This window comes from Cygnus olor, chromosome 1, assembly GCF_009769625.2.
Source record: "Cygnus olor isolate bCygOlo1 chromosome 1, bCygOlo1.pri.v2, whole genome shotgun sequence".
Taxonomy (NCBI): Eukaryota; Metazoa; Chordata; class Aves; order Anseriformes; family Anatidae; genus Cygnus; species Cygnus olor.
Genome location: NC_049169.1, coordinates 207,731,355 through 207,757,206, shown reverse-complemented (window position 1 = coordinate 207,757,206; position 25,852 = coordinate 207,731,355). Strand labels below are relative to the sequence as shown.

Below are 25,852 nucleotides of genomic sequence, written 5' to 3'. Positions count from 1 at the left end.
ATCAAGCCCCACAGAACCTTACTGCAGCTAACTTTGTTGATGGCGATTTTCCACGGATGGCTGCTTTTAGTGATCTGTCAGTTGGCCAACTCGAAATCCGTTTAGCACGCGATGTTGACATAGTGTAGCGGTAATTTTTTAATCAAAATGTCATGCTCAACAAAAGTTTGTCTGTTGCATTGCAGCGGTTACCTTTATCAATCTAATTTTGAATCTCAACTAAGAATGAAATAATCTTTTTTTTTTTTTTTTTGCCGAGACCTATTTTCCATAACATTGTGTTGACCGTCATTAATTTTGTTCCCGTTCTTTCTAATTCTAGATCAAGTCTGATTCACTTTTCCCTTGCTTTGTCCAGAGCTGATGGCTGGCTAACTCAGTTAGAGTTACTCGAGTCATCTTTTTGCCCTCTTCTGATGTTGGGGTATTACAAACGCTTGTCTTTGAGTTTTCTTCCATGTTCCAGAAAAGATTGAAGTAGAACCATCAGGGTCTCAGAAACTGGAAGACTCTTTGAGGGCTCACAGACAAACCATCCTGGGTCCGAGACGCTTCTTGTCATTGAAATGTGGAGCTGGTAGAGCGCTCGCAAGACTCTCCGGTACGTTCCCCTTCTCGAGGAAAGCTAGTGTATCTCTAGAGCATCCCTCATGGGTATTTCTCTAATTTTTCCTTAAAGTAAAAGCTTAGAAGGCACTCCAGCCTCCTTAGGTGGATGGTAGTTGTCGCTTGGCTGCCACTTTAGTTAAAAGCTTTTCCAAAGCTTTTTCACTTGGCAGTGTTTCTCTGGCAAATTAAGACACTTCACTCCCGAGGACGTGAAAAATAACCCGTCTCCGCTGTCGCGGGTGGAAGTGTGTTACGTTCTCCCTCAGTTTTCTTCCATCTAGGCTGAACGGAGCCTGTTCTCCTGGATCATGTTGTTTCTAAATATCTTAATGTCTCTGTTGCTTTCCTCTGTACTCCAATGTGTTTGGTTCCCTCTGTCCATGGAATCAGCACTCTGCATCCTTGTCAGCATTGTACAAAATGAAGTGATGCTATTTTCCATGTGTCACTATTGAAACAATTTGAAATGCCTCTTCCCTCTTTAGCAAATCCGTTGTACCGTTGACTTATATCAATTTGTGATCCAATATACCCTCTAGGTTATTTTCTGAAATCCATCAGCCTCGCTAGTTGTTCTCCACCTGCGCCGCGTGCCCAGCTCTTGCACTGGTCTTTATCGACTTTTATCTGCCTGTTTTGGTTTGGCACAGTTTGATCTTGATGTACCCATGTTGCTTCAGTTTTCATCTTACCCTGTAGTTGCTTCTATACAGATTACTTAATAATTTCTCTTGTATCTTTCCATTGATTGCAGGGAGAGTTAAATCTCTAATTTGCTTTCGAAGCTTTTCAGAACTCCACTACGTAGCTGTTTCCTTTTTGATCCCAAAAGCACTTGGAAAGTTTGTGAGCAAATATTAAGTGGATCATCTATATGCAAATTCCTTAATTTTACCTCTGCTAAGGTATACTTGTGAAAAATCAACGTCTTTTACGGGACGCCTATTTTCATTCTGTTGATATTTCATTAGGGTGATAACTGAAAAGTACAAACGTCATACGAGTTAAAATCAATTATTTAAATCAGGACATTCTGAAACCTTGATTGAATTACTAGGCGCAGCGCTACTGAAATGCGAGCCTGCTCTTCTTCTCGGCTGTCAAGGCTTCCAGTTCAGCGATCACCACAGCTTTATTGGCTGTAACGAGGTCCCAGCCAGTTCCTTTGCGTTTGGATTCAGCCGTGCTCCATGAAATGTCGCCGATCATTTCTGGAAATGAATCGTGTGTAATTGTGTGCTGGACGAGGCTTTGTACCCCTCCTGTCTCCTCCGTAACCCCACGCCTCTTTTACCCCTTGCTTCTGTGCCTGGGGAGTCCCGCACCAGAGCCTCCTCCTGGGCTCCTAACATGCTGAATTTCTGCTGAGGTCCTCCAGAAATTCTTTCATTTGACGCGACTGATAAATGAAGAAGAGGTAAGCCTTTTTTTCCCCTCTTTTGGAGGTACACTGCAGCCCCCACTTCTTTTTTGCATCTGAACACCACAGAACTCCCGATTTTAAAGTCTGGTCACACGTACATCTCACCAGATTTCATTTTTTTCTATCTGCTAGTCAGAATTTTATTCGTTCCTTCTCGTTACTCAGAGTCCTTGCATCCATATATAGCAACAGAAAATTCATTTTCTTTACAGACCCTCTCGTCTGACTTTGAACCTCATTTATCCTTCCGTGTCCTTCTCTCGTGTTTAGTTCATTCCTTTCCTGGATGCATCAGCAGTTTCCTCTGGGAAGGTGTCTTTCTAGTCGGAAAGATGCTGCCTCTGCAGTTCATGATCCCCGTGTTCCCTGCGGTGTAGTTCAGTCGCTCAGATCCAAACATCCTCATCAGTTGTTCGTTGCTTCTGCCTTTTTTTTGCCTTCTCTTGCAGCCAGCAGTGGATGCAGGTTTTCAGCAGCCTGCGGCGGGGTGTGGGGCTGACAGCGCCGGCGTTTCGAGGCGCTCGTTTGCAATTCCTCAGCCTCCCCGAGCTCCACGCTCAGCAAAAGCCGCGGTGGTGCATGAGAACAAGATGCCATTGACTAGCAGATTCCCACCCCTTCGGGAGGCAGCTTCCACCAGATCCTGCTAGGTTTCTCTTGGCACGCTTCAGCTGGAGCATGGGGAAAAAAAAAGTCTGGCACGGTACCGTAGAAAGACTGCCAAACCTTGACTGAGACTTTCCTTTTCGGTTCTTTTCCAGGATCCTTGAAATATATATTTTTTTTCATCTGCTCAGTTCCAGCTGATGCAGCGCTGCTGGCCCCAGCGTGAACGCTTCCTTCTTTTGACCAGAGTGATTAGCCAATATTTGGGATTGTCTGCCGAGAGAGGAAATCGATGACAGTCAGGTATTTCTTGGAGCCAATCTTGCTGATTCACAGAGGCCGTTTGCAGAGGCCGGCTTCTCTGAGCACAGCCTGAATCGAGCAGCAGGAGAAGATTTTGCTCTCAGTATTCCAAGGTCGTTTTCTCCTGCCAGCACTAAATACACGCGCGCCTGCACGTGCGCACATGTACGTGCACGGTTCTTCAGCGACTTACACCATGGGTGTTTCTCTGGCTGTCCTTGACTTCCTCGTGCTTTCCTGATGCTCTTTGTTGATGTTCCCAGCTGTGTCAGTACGCCTGACAGCCTGCGTATTCTCTCCTGCTCTCTGTGCCTTGCATAGTTTCCTCCTCTACCAAAACAAAGCCTGACGCTCTTGTGTTCAGCCCCTAGGAAGCTGTTTTGCACACATCTGTTCAGGCCGGTTTCTGGCCGGCCTCGCTAGCTTTAACCTTTTCATCCAAAATTCCACGTAGCTGAATTGCTTTCAGTGGAGATCTGCTGGGCAAAACCAGTTCTGTAGAGCCTGGTGCCTTGCTTTCCCATTTGGGTTACGGCAGAAAGGGGTGACGGTGTCTGTACTGCCCAAATGTGACAGCAAGGGATAAATGAAACACTGGAGATGCCCCGATACCCACAGTGACCACTTCCCTCCTCCTTCAGCAATCGAAAGAAAGGAAATTTTGTTCGTGGTCACCTGGTTGGGTTCCTCCAGTGTGCTTTTTACGGAGTTTTTCTCTTAAGTTTTGCACAGATTTATAAATATCGCCAAACGTGCTCCACTTGCATGGAGATGGCTCTTGCAGAAAATGCTTCGTGTCAGCGCTGCAGAGTCTGTTCTGGTGTCTTACTCGTTTTGGTTTACAATTCAGGCAGCTGCTGCCTTTGATCTGTGAAACTCTCTCGATTTGAATCTTATCTGCTCGGGAGACCTCTTTCCCCAGGATTGTGCTGGCAGTCAAGATTAGCCGGGGCTTACTTGGTTGGCAATCTTGTTTTTAAATCTGAGAGGGCTTCAGCAGAGTTTTCTCCTGGGGCGGGGGGGCATTGATTCTGGAATCTGTTTTTCTCGGTGTTATCAGGACTTGCTGGCTATCAAGATAAGCTGCGGGGCTTACGGATCGCTGCGTTTTCTTCCTCCAGTGGCGACTGAGAGAAGCGGCGTGCGTCTCTAGTGCTTTTAGGTTTTATCTGACCTTCCTATGATTTTTACCTTATTCTTCTTCTTCGATATTTCTCGCTTTTGTATGCGAGTTTATATTAACCAGAAGATAGCGGTAAGAACATTGGGGAAAACAATTCCTTATTCTTTGGCTCTTGGCTTCTGCCTGCCCTCCTGAGATGCTGGCACAAGACCAGGAGCATGGGCCCTCCCGAGGGAGGAGAGAGCAGGGTCAGCCTGACTTCTTCTTGGTTGGGTTCTGGGAGCAGGAGATCTTTGTCTTCAGCATTCAGGACTTGCTGTAATAAGAAAAAGATGCCGGAAAATCTTGAGGGCCAACATGGCAACACGCGTTCTCTGCGGCTTGGCCAGTTTCGTAACTGCTTGGCTGTCAGAGCTAATAAACGTGAACTTCTGTATGCGTCGGGTTCTGTGGGTCTGCATGAGCACTGGGCTCTTCGGGAGTGAGGTCACTCATCTACAGGGTTGGAATGGTGGCCTGTACTGTTACGTGTGGCTGCGCTACATCCCAGGAAGGAAAATGTAAATCGTTACCTCCCGGTGGACATAAGATACTCATTTTCTTCCTAGCAGCCTTACAGCTTGTCCAACAATAAATGCTACCTGAAGAGCGAACCACAAATTCCTGCTGATGCTAAGAGGCACAAAGCCCTAACCCCGAGATACCACGGTGCAGGGTGAGCTCAAAGACAAAAGGACCTTTTGCTGTCATCTGAATCTGCGTTCCAGCAGAGCAAGGAGCACGATTGTATTTCAGGACTGCGCATTCCTGAACGCTGGCAACCAAATCCAGAAATCCTGACGCTGTCGTTTGAAGGCAAGAAGTTTTGCGTAGGTGTCTGGCAGTAATTTTAGCTCCTTTCCTTGAAGCAGCACATACCCTCTCTGAACTAAGGCTATTGCTTGCCTGCTGATGTAAAATAGAGCGTGCTCCAAAGGCTCATCTAGTAGCCAAGTCTCAGGAGATAGTATTTTTATGAAACAGCATTTAGAATATGTGCTAAAAACACTTCAAGTGCTTTTGTGGCTTCCTTATTAGACCATCCAAGCCGGTTACAAACTGCAGTTAACATCGCGGTGCTTTTATGAGGTAGAGAAGTGTTGTTTACCCCAGCTCCCCACTTGTAAAACGTGCATCAGATGGGCTCAGAGCCTGGTTTCGTCGCGGGCTGAGGTCCTTGGCGCTGCAGGAGATGAAGTTCTGCCCTCCCTCTTGTGGCTGACACTAAGGTACCGGGTGCCGAGCGGGTCGTTTTGTGAGATGCTGACGGGACCGACTGTACTGTTCCTTCTGCTCGGAGCTGCCTGGTTGTGTTTCCACCTGGTGTGAGCGTCTGTTTGGGAACACACAGCCAAGGAGAAGGGAAGGAAGGTGAGACCGTGCCTTCTGGTAACGGCAGGGACTTCGGTTTGGCTTCGGGAACTGAAGCAGCATCCTTGGGGCATGGTCGTGAGATGTGCTCGAGGTAAATAAAGGCAGGAGCCACCTCTCCACCCCTGCTTCTGCACACGCAGCTGCATCCCTTGCACCATCCGTGATGCTCGTGTGGCTGCATGATGAACACTCAGCACTGCAGGCTGGCAGGGCAACAGCCCACAAAATATGAAGGTCTTGCAAAGCACAAATTGCTAGGGGAGCGATAGGCTCAGGGACAATGTCTGCCATCTTCCAGGACTTCCAGCAGGACAACTCCCCCCAGAACTTTTTAATTTTAACAGTGCAGTGTTTCTTTTGCCTGCTCAAAAAGGTAGGCACCAGGAACTTGGGGATCTTGCTATTTAGTAAAGAGGGAGTGGAAAAAATGTGGAGGTGAAATTGACTTAAAATGTGTTCTCAGGGTGAAACATGGATGCTTTGCTGGAGATCAGTAGTCTCTGCAAATCTTTTTATATTGAAATAATTTAATGGGAGTATCCATTTTAAGATTATTGGGGAGTATCCAGAGTCTATTCCTGGTGCTTGGAGCGGAAATCTGTTTTAATGGGAGCAGATTTCTGGGAGCCGTGCTTCCTGCCAGAATGGCAGCGGTACGAATGATCAGCAGGCTGCGAGATTATAAAAACCCCCCAGGCATTTTACATCCATTTCAGGTAGCCTGAAGTGCAGCAAGAAACAGGACAAAACCCAGCAGCACCTGGAAAAACAGGCACTGTTCAGGAGATTCAGGCTGTACCGGACCTGCATCGCTGGGGACACAGCTCCTGGCTTCGCCTTTTGTGGTTTTTGTTGGCTATCTCACAGAGGAACAAAAAAAATCCATGTTGCCACAAATAGTGCTCGAGATGACTTTGTTACTTATGTAGAATTAACGCCGATGGTTTCTTCCTGATTTGGTTCATTTCCGTATTTATAGGCAACGTACAGAAGCGAAGAAACAAAAGCAATTAAAACTAGGAAACGATGACAAAATGTTATCAGATGACCCAGGGAAGTTAGATAACTGGGAGCCTTTAAAAATGCTTTTTTCAAGACAACTGTATCCCTCTGATTTCAGGAGAAGAAAAGCAAGCAGATACTTTATTTTTAAAACCAATTCTGTTTTCCAGAACGCCTGGAAAATGAAGCTTAGCCATCAAAAGTATTTCTTCAGCATTTGCCTCTTCAGAAGTTTTTCTTGACAGGGAGCCTACAATACAAGTGAATAATAAAACCTTGGATATTTTTCTCAGTAGGTACTAAAATGAAGAGGAAAATAAAGACTGTATTTAAATAAAATTTCAGGTAATCTGGGATGGCGAACATTAAAACACCCCAGCTATCAATATATGTTTGTTGCCAGGGCAGGAAAGACTGGGCGCTGTGACCTTCATTTTCATACCCTTGGTATAGTTTGAGTCCTTCTAAAATTAACCTCCAATTCTCATTTTCCTTAACTTACTCTGTTTATTTTCAGAATGATCACGCTCTCTCTAATGCAGCTGACCAGAAGCTGCTGATTTTTGTCTTAATGCTGGTTTCTGTCTGGGTGACTGTCTTAAAGGCAGCAGTAGTGCAATGCATTCTTATTCCCCGAAACTGCAGCTGTTTCCAGTGTCACGTAGAGACTCATTAGCGAAGTGATGCTGCACAGTCGCACATTCCTGGACTAAAAGCATATTAAGGTTTAGCAAAGAATAAACTGCAATTTGCAGGGAATGCTCTAATTCTTTTTCTCTTTAGAAGCTTTGGGCGTGCTGTATTTTTACTGTATTTTTCACATTTGATAGGAGAATCAGTACAGTAAAATAAACCTGTATTAATGCATACCGTTATGACAGACAATTTTTTTGGGACTCTTTTAGCAGAGCACAAAGGGAGCGATAAGATGGAGGCCTGCACTGCAATTTCAGAGAAACTGCTACTCCAAGGAAATTATCAGCTGCTTCAAACCTTTCTGCAGAAGGGAACGTAACAATGACTACAGTAATGCTGCTTATCTGATAAGAGCTGTTTAAATAGGATGTTTGTCTTAATAAACGGTCTAATTTGCAGGACTTCAATTACCGTGATTTTATTCTCGTAGAAATAACGCTGTGTGTTTGGACTTGCAGGGCTCCTGTTGCGGTTGATTTCTGTGGCAAGTTCTGTGGACAAGCGTGTTGAGCAGTGCTGGGCTCTTAGATTTGAGTTTGGAGCTGGCAGGTGGATACCAGAGGACTAGTTGGCCTTGGTGAAAGTGCACAGAATTGCTGAGAGCCCATCATTAAAGGTTAAACAGCTCGTGTTCTTATGTGGATTTTCCCTTCAAGCTCTTTAGTTTCTCAATACTTGTTACGTTTTTAAAAGCCGTAGAGAGGAAAGGTCTGAAAATCTGTTTTCTAAGTTGTTATTTTCAACTGATCTAGTCAGGATTCTGCCTTTATACGTAGGCATGCAGTAAACAGCTCTTAAAAACATCGTAATATAAGCACATTGAGGGAAAGCCAAACTTCAAATAAGAAAGGAGTGGTTAAATGCTTGGACTCGGTCGTGTTTCAGCAGTTCTACTTTGCAACTTACTGTCAAGTTAATATCAAATTATTATTAAGTTAATAATGCCGAAGTAGGTTGCCAGTTGATTTCTTTGCTATGAAATTAAATCAGGTTGACTGTACTCAAGTTACCGTTTTCAGATTAAGGGGCTGGAAGGAGGGTGGCAGCGGGGAGAAGTAACCCTTGTGCTGCTGGGCCTGCGGGCCTGGCCCTGCGAAACTTCGGGGGGTTCTTCTGGCTGCTACAAACAAAGCCATCCTTTGAATGATTTCACAGTGAAACCAGTGACTTCTGAGGCATTTTACTACCTAGTGATGTTCTGATTAAGAAAATGGGCAGCAGGATATGAAATCACAGAATTGGAGAAGGGATTGGAAGGGGCCCTAAAGCCCACCCAGTGCCCCCAGCCCCATCCAGCCTGGCCTTGGGCAACACAAAGCTGACAGTAATTGCATTAAGTCCAGCTTCTGGATTTCAAGAAATGACTGGAGATTGGCGATTGTGGTCAAATGGATGTGGTTTTACAAGGCTTTCGATGGACTGGCAATGGCCCCACTCATCCTGGGGAAGAGAAGGCCCCGGGGAGAGCTGCCAGCGGCCTGCCAGGGCCTGCAGGGGGGGCAGGAAAGCTGGGGAGGGACTCTTGGTCAGGGCTGGGGGGACAGGACGAGGGGCACCAGCTGGAGCCTGGCAGGGGGAAGGCTTCGGGGAGGCGTTGGGAAGAAATTCTTCCCTCTGAGGGCGCTGAGGCCCTGGCCCAGGCTGCCCAGAGGAGCTGGGGGTGCCCCAGCCCTGGCAGTGCCCAAGGCCAGGCTGGGTGGGGCTGGGGGGACGTGTCTGTGCCCATGGGATGATCTTTAAGGTCCCTTCCAACCCAAACAATTCTGTGATTCTGTGACCCAGAGGTGTTTTCTGTCAGTGATCTTGAGGTAGTGTCACTGTTTCTCGTTGCTAATGACCTGGCACACAGAGCTTGGGCAGCTGGAGGAGCCTGGTCAGCTCTCGTGCTGAGATGAGCCCACCGAGGGCAGGTGTATTCAGTCGTAGAGGAGCTTCTCATTGCCTGGTGCCTTGGGCCTGATGCTTTTTGGTTTGATTTAAACTGTATTCAAGCAAGAAAATAGAGCAGACATGAAGCAAAGCTGCTGGAGGGAAGAGCTGCAAGCCACGCTTACAGAATGGGGGTGAGATGGAGGAAGGGGAGAGCTGCATTATGAGTAGCAGTGCTGGAAGGGATTAAAAGGTCAGTGGTGGGCAATGCAGGATCGGGTAAACACTAGGGTTGATGCTCTAGCAAAAATGAAGGAAAAAAAAAAAGACATGCATTTCCTTCAAATTTTTGAGCAAGAAAATACTTAGAAGAGAACAAATGTGTGTTTGGTACTTGTGACTTTCATGCAGGAAGACTGGGTATGATTTCCATTTCAACATCTTGAAATAGCTCTTGGATGAGTTGTAGAGGAACAGAAGAAACACAAAAATAGTCTGAGGATCAGAGAAAACACTGCGCACAGGAGCTTACAGCTAAGTCTGTTTAGCTTTTCAGAGAGAGCACTTGACTGCAGTAACATCACCGAGAGAAAATGCCAAGCGCTGAGTGTGTCCTCATGCATCTGAGGAAGGCGTACCTAAAATCACTGTTTTGAAAGGGAAATCAGGCGGTTCAGATGGGAAGTGAGGCACGGTTTTATTAGGGAGGTGGGCTGCTCATTGTAATGAATAATCGAAGGAAAATGCGCAACTTCTGTCTCTATAAATTTCCATATTTGATAGCTTTTTTTAATTTAAAAATTATACATAGAGGTTATGTTCTTGTCAAGTACATTAGGTTCAGTTTGTGGGTTACTGGGAGATATTTAATGGTATGTGGTAGGTGGGAGATGAATTTCAGTGAAGCTGCGATCTCTTCGGGCCTTTAAATTGATGCATCTGCGAACACATCTTTTCTGGGCAGAAAGAATTGTAGGAAGGCACCAGGCACAGTTAAACCATGGCCGTATTACAGAGAGGTCGTGTTAGGAGGCGATGCGGTTTGCTAATTGAAACATTACTTTTTACCTAATGGGCCAACCTTTGCATTAAAATTACCATCTCATTCTAGTTAAAACACCTCTGTACAGGATGGCACCTCGTAAGGGCGGTCTTGGGCTCACGGCTCAAATTAACGGTGAACTGAAGACAAGCCCTAAAATGCTGCAGAGCACATCATAACTATTGGAGTAGAATTGTGCTGCTGAGAGTTCAGGGTAAAAGTATTGCATTTATTTATAACGGGGAATCTCTAAGAGCTGTAAAATACGTGTGGAAGCCTGGGTTGTTTTGAAGTTGCTGATGCTCACGGGGCTATGGGTGGTGACTGGTGATCTGAATTCAGGATCAGGCTTTTTTGAAATGCAGCCACCTGAAAAATTGCTGCTTACAAACCAGCTGTAAACTTTCTTCTTCCCCAAAGTGATCTCATCCTCGGTGTTTACCTCTGGCTGTCGCGCCTTCGGAAAATAAGCTAGACAAACTCGTAGCGATGGAGTCTGAAGTGCGTGTTAGCACCAGCTAAAGTGATGCAACAAGAAAACTGGAAAGCACGTGAGCAGCAAGACAAAGACTCTCTTTAAATCTGCTGGCTCCAGGCAATGTATTACAGTATCTGGGTGTTTCCAGATGATTTGTTCTGGTCATTGAACCCAAGCTCCACCAAGGTACTGGTAGGGACCCTGTTCAGAGCAGTTTTCAGAAAATGTAACACGTGCATTGATCAGTCTTTGCACGCAAAACCTTTTTCTGCCAGTTCTGCCTTGCAATCAAAGTTGCTGATTTGAGAGATATTTGAAGTGATCTTAGAATCCTTTAGATGTATTGTCAAGGAATTCAGTGCTAGATAAATTATAGGAAAGATGAGATCCCAGCAAGCATTTTGATAACATAAGAATGCTTAATGGTTTTAGCCTGTTTTCTGAACAGAGGGACAAGTTTGATCAAAGAAAAATAATTTGGTTCAGTGGCTTCTTGATGCCAAAATTATCAAGAACTGAAAATAAGCAGCTCAGGTAAGAGAGCCAGGGCTTTGGGAAGAGCCTACCTACTAGAAGAGTCGGGGTGGGAGGCTGTGAAGGTACAAGCTGGCAGATCTGCCTTGTGTTTCTGTATTTACCCATAGGGATCTGCTGTAGAAGACGTCTGGCAGGCTAGTGGAGCTTGGATAGTTACTTTTCATTTTGCTTTGTTTTTTTTTAATCCAGTAAAGAGATCATTCAGGCATTGGTTTCAAAGGCCTTTGTGGCACTGTAAAGAAGAGCTGAGCTCCTCGAAAGCCGGTCTGCTTCGCTCTCTGGGGAAAAACAGAGCTGAGGAGGTGGAAAGCTGATCATCACGGGTAGGTGGCTGTGTGTGAGTAGCCTTGGAATAAGCACAAGTGCAAATTGTTGTGTGCTTCCCTCCCAACCCTTCCCATCTCCTGCAAGCAATGTTTCCTGCAATTCCTGCCCACGATTGCTCCTCAGGTAGGGATTTAGGAGCTTGTTTCCACGCTTGATTCTCACTCAGGGGAAGAAATGTTGAATTTCCCAACATTTCAGTGTTGCCTGGAGCAGTAGCAAGTAGATTGGGCGGTCTGGTGCCGATGGAGCTTGCAGGGAGGAAAGGTGAGGCTGGAAACGAGCAGGGGAGCATACAGACATGGTGGTGCTCAGAGCTGTTTCCTCAGAGGCATTTTAGCTGTGTACTTTTTGCACGGGGAGCTGAGACAAATATTTCTTGGGGCATAAACATAAGATGAAGTGGGAAGCTGAAATACAAAGGGCACGTTTGGTTGCAGCAGCGTGAAGGTGGAGCTGGGAGAACAGAGCTGTGGCGTACGGCGCTACCCGGACCTGGGTGCATGGGGGGAAGCTGATAAAGGCTGTGCTGGCACCGGATTAACTGGGCTCTACAGATGTTTGGAAGCAGATTATTGGGCAGCAGCACACAGTGCTGCTTCTTCTGTAGCTGAGCACTACGGCATGCAAGGAGCGAGTCACCCCTGCTGTAAAGGGCTGTGCAAAATCCCTTCCTCGGAAGGCAGGTCCAGTTTCGAGGGCAGGATTGGGCTGCTTCAAAAGCAAGAGTGTGCTAAATTAATTCTTCTGGAATGGGCCCCGGTTTTACAAGCGGAGGAACTGAGGTCTGGAGAGAGTAGTTAAGTATTTGTCAGAAAAATATTTGCTCGCCAATATCATGTGACGCCTAGGGCGTGTGTTTTCAGAGAATCTTTGCATCTTCACAGCACGTCGTATATTCAATACAAAGCTCTGCATTGACCGCAGATGCAGTTGTCAGGTCTCAGCATCTGTATTGCAGATTTGGCCTCAAGTGTCCAGAAAAATGAGGATTACACATTTTAGTTAATCAACTAGAAAGAGCGCTAAGGCGAGCGTTGCAAAAGCTCTGTGGCAGAAGCTAGGAAAGACCAGTTCCTCGGGGCAGTGTTCATTCTAACGCGTAATAGCAAGACCATACTTGCTGCTCCTGCAGTTCCTTGTCAGCTGAACTGTGTGCCATCCAGTTTCTCCAGCAGCCAGGGCAACAGCCCTGCAGACAACAATTTTATTCACTCTTAAGGGTATTTTGGTCCCTGGACTGATTAAGATAGGTGTCTTTTTTTTTTAAAGTGACTGAAATACCATTTCTAAAATATTATGTCGTGCCAGTTCTGGAATTTCTCTTTGTGTTGTTTGGCTTTGCAATCACAAGTGTTTATTCATGTTGAGCTTTATCTAATGAACTGGAAATAAGAAAAATCAGAAGTTATAATATAGAACTATGTTGATCCTTAGGACTTTAAATAGGAAGTACAGACCTCTGGCAGAAATAGTCAGTGTGAGGTTGGTACGACTTGTGTGAAGTGTTGGAAGGGACTCGCGCTCTTTGCTGTTTCTTACTATTTTAATTTATTTAATGCAGGAGGCTATCAAGTTTGGAACCATCCTGAGTTCTGGGTACTAAAGAACAAAGGACGCAAGGGGAACGCAAGGACCCTGCCTCTTGAGCTTGTGGGGAGGGAGCAGGGTGCCTGCTGCCAGCGTATGTAAAGGGCCTGAGTGGCAGAAGAAGATGACAAACTATTCTGTGTTTAATTGTGCAAATTAACGTGTAAAAGCTACAGTTTTCATAGGTCTGTGATCTGGCCATATTAGAGCTGATTTTTGTTAACGTAGTTAAAAGCATGTCTTCAACTTTGTTTAGCTTTGCCTAACCTTTCGGCCAAGTCCTCCAGCCAATTTTTGGATACAAAAGGTCTGGACCTTCTTCATGTCAGAAGAAGCAAACCAGTTCCAGTTGCTCAGAGCTGAAGCCCGGCAAAATACATCTTGAGTCAGACACCAAAAGCAGAAAAATGCCTTGGACAATTAAAATGCATTCAGGTTGCAATGTTGCTGATGCCAAGCAATGGGAAGTGGGAGGCAACCTTTGCTCAAGTTGTCCTTAGCAGCTCCACTTAGGGATATACAAATTTGTGGACATTTGTGAGCAATGCTCCTGTGCTTTTAATGCGTTGAAAGATGCACGTTCACTTTCTTTAGCCGGAGAAACTTGGGTACAAAAGTACAGTACTTGATCGAAATGTCATTCTTTGAAGTTAAATTCTGCTGTTCTGCTTGCCGAAGCATGTAAGAGAGATAGAAACCTAGGAAGACGTTCCGACGTTTCCTAGCATGGTTTTTTTGTTGCAGCCTCTGTATGACATTGCCCTTGACAGGCATCACAAAACGTTAAGAGATGCTGCGCTGGCTAATCTAACGTTGCTAGCTGTAATGGGATTTCATTTAGCTCAGTCAAAATATCACAGCTGTGTGCAAGAGGAAGAGTTTTATGGGAGTGTTTCAGATAGCATCTACCTTGTCCTTAACAAGTTTTTGAACTTAACTGTTTGTGTACGCACAAGTCCAAGCACGTGCTACCTCTTGGGATGGCCGTAGGCTTCTCTTCGTGCTTTTTCTACCTATCTGTCTGTCTGTCTATCTATTTATCTATCTACTGTATTATGTTAAACAGGGATCAAAAAGGGATTAAACATGAAAAAGATCTTTTTGCTTCTTAGAAAGGTAGTGCTTCGCCCTGTGTTGAAATTTGTAAGAGGTGTGTAAGATCTGGGGAGAAGTTTCCCAAGTGAAATCCTTGTCTCTGTTTTGAAGAACACTTGGTATTGAGTAGGACAGTGCGCGAAGGAAAACAGAAATAAATAGTGGGAAATACCACGCCACGAGGCAAGAATTAAGATTGCTTACGTTTTGTGGTTTGGAAATATTCTTTTGTAGTACGAGAACAGCAATGCATCTCTGATCAAAGAAGCGAGAAAAATTCATGGCTGTTGGAAGAAACCGGGCTCAGGCCCCCAACCAGGTTCCAGTTCGTCTCCTGTCTCCAGATAAGCTTGGATAGCAAAGGTGGGCCAACTGCCCTTCATCTGCCTCTCTTCGCTGTCCATCTTCACTCATTAGCGATCCTACAACCGTGTAGGTCACAGACAATGGGTATGTGTAACACGGTCTCGTGTTGCCGAGGTTATTTTAGTCGGTTGAGGTAATCGTTTAAAATACGCCCAAAAGCATCTGCGTAGGAATAAATGCGAATGTGTTCCCTCAATACCCATACAGAAGGTTGTTCCTGAAGGAAGCATCGAAGAAGAAAGATGACTTAAACCTATTTCACCGTGATTTGTGGAAAAACTAGGAAAAACAATGCGCAAACAGCAATTACTTGTGACCACTCGCTCCGAGCGTCAGTTTTAATTTTAATCTTTTATAAGCCACTTGATTGTTGGATATCACAAAGAAGTGTAACCCTCTTGGAAGAAATCTAAGAGAATCCTGCTATTGAGTTAATTGGATACAATTTGAGTGTGTTTTCTATAAAGATTAAGTGATCTTTTCAACTATTTCAGGCTATACTTGAGAAACACACACCTGTGTCTGGCTTGCAGAGGATTTTCCTCATTAATTAAGAGCACTTTCCTTGTGTTATTACTTAATTGGGTGTCACAGGGAACCTGATGAGACAATGAAGCGGTCTTAATTGCATACAAACTAAATGCGTGGTACTTCATGTACTGGAGTGTTACACGACATGACCCACAGCTAGTTATCGTCTAATAGTGATAGTAATTGCTCAGGAAAAAAAAAAACATAGCCTGTTTGGTTCAGGATATTGTCAATTAAACACTTTTCTTTCCTGTCGACAACTTTTCCCGTTTGTCAGACTTATATAAGAAGCTTTCCAAGTTAGGCAACGTGCGGTTCTGAAACGTCTAAACAATCTCGACTGCTGCCTTGAGTTTCGAAAGAGACGTGTGTGTCCCTGTGGTTCCAAGCTGGTAACTCTGAAAGTAGAATATTGTCTTCAGCTTTCAAAAACTTTGCCCAGGGAGGTGGTGGAGTCACTGTCCGTGGGGGTGTTGAAGGCAAGGTTGGACGTGGTGCTTGGGGACATGGTTTGGTGGGTGACATTGGTGGTAGGGGGTGGTTGGACCAGATGATCTTGGAGGGCTTTCCCAACCTTAATGATTCTGGGATATTTTTTTAATGCAGGACTTGATTTTTGTGTGTGTTTGTAGATAATTGCCAGGCAGGGCTGTAGTGGAAGGTGTCTGCCCTCGTGGGGTGGAGGGAGCGATGCTTTAGCCCAAGGATCCATTTATTCCCTCCACCTTTCCGCTGCTGCGGCCACGTGGTTCTTGTCACCCCGTCTAAACCACAGCAATCCATTTTTATTCTCTTTCGCCAGAAAAAAATCAATAAGGTTCTCTTACTTGTCTGGGATTCATGTACCTTCACTGCTCTGCTTCTTCAGCCGCTTCCAGCTTTTTATCTTTCGGGAGGGTGGAAACGAGAGTAAAAGAAAGAACAACTCTTCTCCGTTTCATGTCTCTCCCTGATCAGCTTTCCCGAGCAGCAGGTAGGTGTGTAAATGACATGCATTATGGATGTAGCTGCTGTAGCCCGCAAAGCTCTGAATATCCAAGTGGAGTTAACCACTTTTAGTCTGCCCTAGACAGAAGAGCCACCGATGGTATTGGAAAAAAACAAAACCTTCACTTTTTAAGTGCTCATTAAGCCTTAGTACTAGATTTTTCCCTTTTCCTCACCTGATTTCTCCTCTCTCCTTGAACACCAGGTCTACCCGAAAGCCTCGGAGAGAGACCTGGGCTAACCCCATGCCTGTTGGCTGCTTCCCAGTAGTTTACCAGCTCTGCTTGGGAAGGTAGTCCTGAACAAAACTAAAACTTAGCAGGGAGGAGCTGAGGAGCTTTCAAACCCTTCCATTGTGGAAAAACGTCTTGTTCAATGGGGTATTTCACTTGAAAGGAATATTAAAAAAAATTGAGGCTAAAAAGGTTTTTCTGTCTTGGAAATGAACTCTTTGTCTGCTGAGGTTATTTTTTAGATTTAAGATGAAGGGAGGCTTCATCAAGACAAGGTAAAGACAAAATCAGGGACCTGGACATGGCCTGTGTATGACACAGAAGATGACTTTCTTGCGTGGCTTTGAACAAGAGCTGGAGCTTGCCTGGATAGTTGTTTCTCTTGCGCTGAAATGGAGTGATTGATATTTCCATTGCAAGGCTCTTTTTAGGCTGCTTAGATAAAACCTTTGAATGGAACAGTTGTACAGAAGAAAAGTCTTAAGTAGCTCTGGGTTCTGGCTTTGGTGCCACTTAAAAAAAAAGAAAATAATTGGTGAGAGTTGAAGAACAAATTGTTTTTTGTAGTGAAGTCCTTGAGAGCATTACAGAGTACGTACAACCGACGGTAAGAAGTGGCAATGAAACTATTTTCCATCCTCTTCATCTTGCTACTGTGGCTTTTGGTAATTCCAACAATCAACACTGAAGGAGTTCGATAGGGAGGAACTGAATAATTTCTTTTTCATCGTTCGTTGTCTTCACACGTTGCTTAAGTTTTCCTGTTGTAGTTTTGCATACAGACATGGTCTGTGTGATTGCCTTCTTGGTGGAGAAGGGGGATGGAGTTGGATTTTAACATTTACTGTCCTATCTTAAGTGTGTGTGTATTATATTTTGCCTTCCTTACGTTGGTTTCCCTCTATAATTATTTGGGTTATGAGGCTATTGAGTATCTGACACACTTAGGCCATAGGTGTGCTCCCTTTTACTTGCCCAATACACGACGGTGTCATCCCTGGGGACAAAGCAGGAGGTCTGGTTGTGCTGGGCTGCCTCCTCCCTTCCATCCCATATGGCCTTTCCCAGCGATTCACACGTTTCCATGGGGCTCCCCACAGCTGTGTCCTTCTTCCCATGCCCCTTTGAGGGCTGCGGGCAGGGCAGAGTTATTCCTTTCCCTGGTGAAAAGCATCAGAGATGAAAAATGATTGCACGAATGCTTCTCTAATAACCTTGTCAGGGAGACTTGCCTGCTTCTATTTTTAGGATTATTGCATTTTACATGAGAAAGGGCTGCAGTAGCCATAATACGTTTTAAATATTGGATTTCTCTTAAAATTCCCTATTTATTTGGCAAAGGGGATCTTGGAGTCTCGCCTGCTTGGGGAGGAAGTGATTATTTTCGCCTGTCCTTCTTCACCGACTTTTTCAGACGTGTTCCGTGTATCGGAGCTTGCTGTTTTGTCCCCTTCATCCGTCCTACAGATTCAGAGGTACCTTCTTCATCTGTGTCTCTGGATGGGGCTTTGTCTTCCTCTTCATTTAGAAAACGACGTTTTTTCCTAAAAACCATCTGTGCCTGTAGATTGTACCTGGGCATAAATGCAGAGCCTGCAGCTTGACGAAGCAGGTGTGTTCTGACCTGTAGGCATTTCCTTAGGCGACTGCTGCTGAGCCTTCAGAGTCTTGGTTCGTGCTTAAAAGCTGAAATTTGTTGTGCTGTGTCCTTGAAAATAACCTGTGCCAGTGCGAGCACCTGGGTGCAGGTGCACAGCCTCGTTTTGTTGCATCCCAGAGCTTTCCCAATTCACCAAGGAGCCACCGAGGTACAATCACACCATAAAGGTTTTTCCTGGGAAGGTTGCCAGGAGTTGTGTTACCTGAAAAGCTGACAGTGCACCTATTTATTGGTGAGATAGATTAAATTGAGTAAAATTGATTTTTGTCGCTGATTTTAATCGTATTTAAGTTGAGGATTGCAGAGTGCTGGTGTAAAACACTGGCTTTAAAACTTCTTTTTTTAAAGTTGTAGTCTGTTTTCCTAAAAGTTTGTGCTCCCTGGTTGGTGTAGCCTTTCAAATATTAGACATAAATTGCCCTTCCATTGCGATCAGAACTGCTTTATTTCGGCTATTGCTTCTACTACAGTTACTTAAGCAATATAATAAATAATTTGAGTTTTTTGCACTGTGGAAGAAGCAGAGGGTACATTTCAGCGATGATGTGTGCAAGTAACTGATGTCGGACTTCCCTCGGGAGCTGGAATTGGGTTTAATTCACGGAGGAATTCAGGTGATGGAGCTGCCTTCCATGAGGGATTCCTGAGGAACACGACAGAGGTCTCCTGAAGCAAGCTGCTACCTTAGCAGCGCGTAGTGACTTGACAGAGACGTTTCAGGTAAGAGATGTTTTAGGTTTTCAAAGTGTTCGTGGGATAATATTTTCGGAAGATATCCTGTTGTGGTTCCGTACAGCTTCCTCGGAAACCCGTGGGGTGATTTGGTCATGCCCCCGTGCTGTGAACAGGATTTTTCCTGTTTTTTTTTTTTACCAGGTGTTCCCAAACGCCCCCCGCTCGCTGCTTCATCCACTGCAGCTTTGCTTGTGCAAGAAGATCCCGTAAGCGGGGAGAGCCAGCACCTGCACACCCCAAACTGCTCGGGGTCCTCGGGTCCTGCAGGCCAAGCCTTTTCGCCCTCATCGCTGGGCAGATGGTATCGTCACTGCTTTTGTGGGTTTTGGACTGCTTCGGGAAACAAAGGGTACATGAAAGCGCCAGCCTGCCTCAGCTTGTTTGGTGCAGAAGATAAACATCAAGCTCGCTCAAATGAAAGTTATTTTCTTCTTTTTCTCCTCAGAGGTGTAAGCGCTCTCTTTGCACTTGGACTTTGCGCAGTAATTATATATTTTTTTGCGTCCTTGAACGTTTACGTGCCCGTTTTAAGGTTTTTACACCAGGCTGTGAGCGGAGAGCTGAGCAGGACGGCGGTAGGATCGAGGTCAGGAATGCAAGGCTGCTGAAGAAAAGCTCCAGGCCTTGTTAGAAGGTGTTTTTCTCAGCAATAACAACAACCACGGAAGGCAAGATAGTCAGGTGCCGTTTCGCTTTATTGACACCAGCGATTCCTGCGAGTATAAGCCGCCGAGCAGAAAGCAATTTCAGCATCTGTTTGAAATGCAGCGTGCGGCTCTGTTTGGCATGTGATTCATCCAGCCATCAAAACCCGGGCTGGGGATTTGTCTGGGCTGATGGCTTGTTTCCTCCTGACATTCCTCTGCACAGAGACGTGGTTGTTCCAGGAGATCCGTGAATGCGGCGCCGCTTCAGAGTTCCTGGGGGTTTTTAGGGTCCAGTTCCCTCATTTACACCAGGGCGGAGAAGGATGGGAATCGTAACGCTGGAAGCTTTTGTAGTCTGTGTACGCGTCCTGAAGAAGAATTAATTTTACGGGTTTTGTGGAAATTAAGGTCAGAGAGGAATATTAGATCATCGGGGCTAATTACGAGTTAATTAGATGACACAAATTCTGAGTAGCAAACCAAATACACGCCTTCGGTCCTTACGGGCTAAACTGCATCTGAAATAAATGATGGGAGAGGAGAGGGTCAGGCCCCAGGACTGCTGTGACAGCTGAAGATGCACTTGAGCACAGCTTGTGCTGCAGAGGAAGAGGGAGAAGGATTCCTTCCTTCCTTCCTTCCTTCCTTCCTTGACTCAGTCTGATTTTCGGACTGATCCTGAGCGTGCTGGGCACAAGGCTCTGGGGGTGCCCAAGGTCACCCCACAGCTCTGTCCTCTTTGTGGGTGCCTTTTAAGTACCTGCAGAGTGCGGTTAGATGGTCCTCAGCTTCTTCCCGGCCAGACTAAGCAAGCCCAGCTCCCTCAACCTCTTTTCATGCCCTGAGCGTCCTGATGGGTTTTCTTCAGTCTGTTTAATGTCCTGGCAGCACGTGGGTGTCCCCCCGTGCTGCTGCTGCCTCACCAACCCCACATCAAGGGTGATAACGACTAGTTTTAAACCCATCTAGACACTTATCTCTGATTGTGCTGATTGCCTTAATACGTAAGTTGCAGATTTTTTTTAGAGACGTGATGGGTGTCTCATAAAAAAAAATAGTGATGCAAAATTGAGTGACTTAGATTTACAGGTTTCCAGATCAGGAGGGACGGACATAGTTGTGGTTTTAACTGGAACAAGGGCTGAAAACATGGAAAATGGGAATGGAATAAGTTTATTGTTATTATTATTTTAATATTTAATACTCAAGTGAAGACACGATGCTTTGTCACTCCTAATAAACTTTCACTTGTCACTCCTAAGGAACTTTCTCAGCATCTACCTGCTTTCCCTCTCCTTTTTAAGGAAGTCCCAGAAAAAGAGAGTGAGCTGCTTCTGGCAGATGGGAAACGAGCGGAGACTTCCCCGGAGCTGCGTTTCGGACGGGAGAACCGCAGGAGAGGCGCGCTGGCCTGCCCTGGCCAGCCGGGGTGGAGTGGCAGGGGCCGATGCTAGATAAGTACGGGTAGGAAGCCGGATAAGGTCTGGAGCTGGCAGCTAGAGCAGGGTTGAGAAAGAAGGGGAGGAAATGAGAGCGATTCCAAAATGAGTAAGGAGCCGTGCGGGGGCCTCTCTTTCCAGGGAGAAGGCAGACAGCTGCCGATGCTTTATGCCAAGCCAAACTTAATGGCATAAGGGAGGAAGCGCTGGTGCTGCAGGATGGAGAGGGGAGGGGAGAAAGGTGCAAGCTTTCACCCTTCTCCTCCCTCCTGCGTCGTCCTAGGGAGGGTAGCAGTGTTTAAGATCCATTAAATCACGACAGGTCCTTCTGATGGACGCTTGGAAAGCTCTTCTGTCTTGGCTCTGCCTTTTATCTCTCGAGTCTTCAGATGCTTACATTTTTTTTTTTCTGCTCGTGAACTTTATAAAACTCCAGAAAGCCGTTCAGCCCAATTTAATGTGTAAGAAAAGAAAAAAGCATGGTTTGGTTTCAGCCTCAGTCAAGCAACAGTTTAAAAAGTATAATTAGACTTGTAATTGGAGTGTGTCTTAGACAATTAGTTTCTGTAAATGTGTGTAATTTAGCCCAAAGTAAGGGTCAGGAGGAACTTACTGGGAAAGAGGCTAAGGAATAACGTGCGTTGTTTCTAGGTCTTAATGCCTGACACAGCTGGAGGGGAGCGTGTCCACCTTTTCTACACGAACCAAAATTAAACCTCCAGAAACCCGTAGGTGAGTCAAGGTTTCTGCTCTGACTCCGTCTCCCAGTATTCTGAGAACAGACTTAACAAACCCAGGGGGATGCTACATGCAACAGCGGTGATTTACCAAATCCCCCGTTAAGAAGAAAGCAAAAAGAAATGCCTGTGTGTGAGGGAAGGGAGAGCTGCTCCGTGGGAATCCATTCAGCTTTTAAGGAAACTTCTGAGAAACGGGAGTATTTACGGAGCTGAGCTGTGCTGTTTGGGATCAGGGCTGATCCCAAACAGGCGATGTACACTTTGTGCCAAAAAAGGATGGAGCGTCGGGCCCGCACGGTTACATAATGGCAGTCTGGATGTTTTTCTTTTCCCAATCCTTTTGTTAGGAAAGGGGGCAGCCATTCAGCCTCAGAGGTCAGTCCAGGAACGGGGTCTGCTGCTCGCAGCCATGTGTTACTCATTTGCTTGGCATTTTTGACACCGCTTATTACAATAGCGTGCAGCTGCTAGTTCCCAGTCGCCTGTTTTGGGGTAGGATTGAATGGTAGGAGAGAAATGTCAAAACCTCTTAACTGGAATCGTACCACACCACTTGCACATGTAGTGGGGGGGAGCAGGGAACGCATTCCCAGGATATAAAAGATGCTGCATAATTACGGTTCGCCTTTCTAGCTGTAGAAAAAACAGCCTTACTGCGTTGGAGTCCGAAAGAATTGATCAGTGGTGCTCGGGATCGGCTGCACCTGGCTTTTACCGTAATTCTCAGCCCATTAGTTACGGTTCCCAGTCTGCACTGTGCGTGACCCAAGTCCTGTCTGCACAGATGTTGGGGCTGGTGAAATATTTCATGCAAGTTCTCCAGCAGCCTGCAAGGAGACTCGCAGCACAAGCGTACGGCGTGGCAGCGGCCGGCGTGCTGCTGCAGCACATGCAAGCTTGGAACGAGTGGCTTCTTATTTATTGCATTTTGCTTTAATAACAGTAGCAGGCTAACGGTATGATTAACAGCGAGAGTCCAAAAGCAGCAGGCTAACAAAACAGCGTGGCTTTAAAGCAAAGCCTCAGCTCCTCACGGTTGGGAAGCCTGGGCACCAGATAGGTGGTAGCTGCTGACCCCGCTGTTATTTGCGGCCTGTCCTCAACCAACGTGTTTTAAGAAACCATTTGATACTTAAATAAAGCCAACAACTAGTAATTAATAAAGCATACCGAGTTTAGGTTTAATATAATCCAATCATGTAAAAATGGACAAACATTTTCTGCAGAAAATGTCATCAATTCCTCTTGTTTTAATTCTTCCTGCTAGCAAGTGCTAGAGGTGTTTCTTCTTTTTCCATTGCAAATAATAATAATAATAAAAAAGCCATAACCTTTTCTATCACGTATCTGGTGTTTTATAGAGCAATCACAAAGGGTAGTAAATTGAGTAAAACATCCTATCCTTGGCAGGATTTCCCTTCTGACTAAATTCAATATGAACAAAGAGGACAAGGGCAAATAACTTCACTTATTCAGGTCATTTTTCATAAGAATCATAAAAGTTAGATAGAGAAGGCCTATTAGATTATCTCGCCTCTCTTCCATCTTGCCAGCTGCGGGTTGTTCTCTGCAGTAACCTTGTGAAATTTCACTTGTCCAAATGGAAGAAAGATAATTCGCCGGCTGATTATTATTTTTTTTTTGAGTGGAAGAGGATGGATGGTTTTCTATCTGGGTTAGCAAATATTTTTGACACTTCTCGCAGGGCTCATTTTTAACTCCTACAACTGTCTTCCCTTCAGTAGCTTTGTGCTACTTTTCTCGAGCACAGTGATCTTATCATGAAGCGTGTTTCCTACGCTTTGGCCCACGTTTTTATTTCCACCCCGTTATTCTAGTTGTTCAAGTATTGGAATAACCCTCAGGCTATCTGTAACAATTTCACCCCATTGTGTTTATGCCCTTCAAGTGCTTGCCAGGATTAGTGTACGAACAACAACAGATTGTTCTTCCTGCATAATGGGAAATGTTTATAGTGCTCTTCAGATTAAAATAATTTAAAATCCTCTTAAAGATATATGTTTCCCCCTAGGAGAGTTACCAGTAAAGTATGTACGAGTGCTTCAAAACAAGAGCAGCAACAATCTTCCCCCCCAAAAAACAATAAGATAAATGAAGCCCGTTAACCAATGGTAAAAGAATTTGAATAAATTGATAGAAACTTACAAGTTAGGTAAATATGAAGCTTGTGCTGTGCAGCTTTCAGTCACAAGCACGTTGAATTCAGTTCCTACGTTTTAATTGCTCTGCAGCTAACCAGCTCCTCAATGCTCGCCTGCGAAGGTAGGAGTGGGATGGTTTTGACATTTGTTGCTCTAAGTTACCGATGTTTCTGTAGCATCAACATGTCCAACGCAATACTAAAATTAATACGAGTTTGGAAAGAATTCACGTATGGGAAGCGAACCTGCTTTTCTGCCAGTTAAAATGGACTGAGGACGGACCCAGTCATTTCGTCAATGGTCCCCGTGTCGTGGTCCTGTAGAGGTCCTGGTGAAATGAAGGGTCTCATCTTTCCATCCACATCTGACTGTGACTGTTCAGGGAACAGGGACGTGCCTCGTGTCGCTGGGAAACAGAGAATCTCGGTGGTTTGATGCGGTAAAGTTGTTTGGCACAATTTTGGGGCGTACGCCATGCGGCGCGATCCTGTGCCAGCAGGTCCGGGGACCACACACGCGGATCATAATCCCTTCAGCATCTCAGCTGTAAATGGTTAGGGGGTGAATTTTGGAGGGAGAAAGAGGGGAAGGAAGGTGTCCAGCTCGGTCCGAGGGGAAATCAGGTGCTTGGTCTTAAAGTCCTGGCCTGTCCCCTTCTGGCACCCTGTGTTTGGGCCTCTCCTGCATTACTCTGGACCCTTGGGTAACGTTAAGAAAATCAGGCAAGTCTGTAATTTATGGACATGAGATGTACTGGGTGCGACAGGGAGAACAACTGAAAATTGGGATACGATCAATTTTTGTGAAATCAGGTTAGTTGTGTGTCTTAATGGAGCTGACATGCTGCTATAATGAAGGGAAACAAACCTGTAGCACACGACGTTGCTTGTCTGATAATGTATTTTTATGGTACACGTATGTGGCCGTATTTTGGTCTAACGGTGGTACACCCTGACCTTACAAACACAAAGTTTGATGCCTCCCAACACATACAGCAGCCCTTCCCCTGTCTCCAAACCTGGTGTCCCTGAAGCAGAGGGTCTCTGTGTTGGGGTATTTCTGCCCTTGAAAATGGATTAGGGACTGTGCCGTCCATGCCAGCAGGCAGTGGCTTTATTTAAGTGTTCCTTTTCTGGGAGAGCGGTTTAATTGTGGGGTGGAATAAAGCTGCAACATCCTTTCTCTCCACCCTACATAAAGTACATGTATGTAAGGGTTACCTTGTACAGGCTTGCGATAAATTAATGTTGTTTGCAAAAATGCTGTAATTACATAGCTCTCCTGCCAATTTGGCACGGGAAGACAAGTACAATCTGAAGCGGAATGCTTTCCCTGTGAAAAGTCTTTCTGGGCTATTTTTCTTTAGCTTTAACGTATTAATCTGATTGGCAAACCTCTTTAAACCCTGAATTGCGTGGCTCGCAGCACGCAGCACTTACCTATATGGGAGTTATCTTTTTTTTTTTTTTTTTTTTTTTTCCGCATAGGCAGGAGAAAAGCAAGCTGTGTGCCACCGAGAGCTGCCGGGTCGTCCTCGTCGGGGGGCTGGCAGGCTGCAGTGACCTGGAAGGCGCCCAGCTGGCGCGTCGCCGCTGCTAGCGCTGCCTTGCTGCACGTTTCAGCTCAGTTCCTGCTCCCCGTGGCAGCTGCTTAATTCTCCTGCCAAAGAGAGTTTCAGGGAAAAAAAAAAAACAAAAAACAAAAACTAACTGCAAAGGAAGGAATTGTTTAGAATGTCGGGTCTAAACATAGATGGTGATGGCGATCGCTGGTTCCATTTTTAGCCCAGCTCTGTAAAGAAATGAGGCTCGTGCAGCAGCGGCATCTGCTAGACCGCCGGCTCCTCGCGGGTTTTGTGCGCGTTGGTCAACTTCAGCTCCTTTTGGATTAAAAAATATCTTCTGCTCCAGGTTTTGGCATTTAGTGGCTGGTGACATTTGAATTAGTGCTCCCCTTCAGGGGAAGGGCAGCCGTTCGAGTCCAGCAGTGGTCTCTGGCGGCGAGGAGACGTGGAGGAGAGAGGGCTGCTGCAAGCAGGGGCTGAGAAGCGGAGCAGAAAGTGGCTGCAGGGAGGTGGAAGGAGCTGGAGCTGCTGTGATATGACTCCAAGGGTAAGAACGAAAATGATGGGAGAGCAGGACCCTGTTGTCCCACCGCTCGGAGGGCAGCCTGTCCTGTGGCACACGGGGTGGGAACTGCCAGAAGGAGCCCAGCTCTGTTCCTGCAGGATCATTTGTGGGGT

At 45.6% G+C, this 25,852-nt stretch overlaps 1 protein-coding gene across 4 annotated transcripts in view; it reads left to right on the top strand.

The window, feature by feature from the left end:
* The window catches only part of FAM168A (family with sequence similarity 168 member A), a 175,994-nt gene that overhangs the window by 8,781 nt on the left and 141,361 nt on the right, over positions 1-25,852 (top strand). The window contains exon 2 of one of the 4 annotated variants that reach the window (XM_040544659.1): positions 11,291-11,424. The exons of 2 other annotated variants lie outside the window; for them this stretch is intronic. The gene's annotated coding sequence lies outside the window, so the exon portion shown is untranslated. Of the gene's footprint in view, positions 1-11,290; positions 11,425-25,520; positions 25,722-25,852 lie in introns of those variants that run through there. One more of the 4 variants, XM_040544660.1, reaches the window with a different exon arrangement.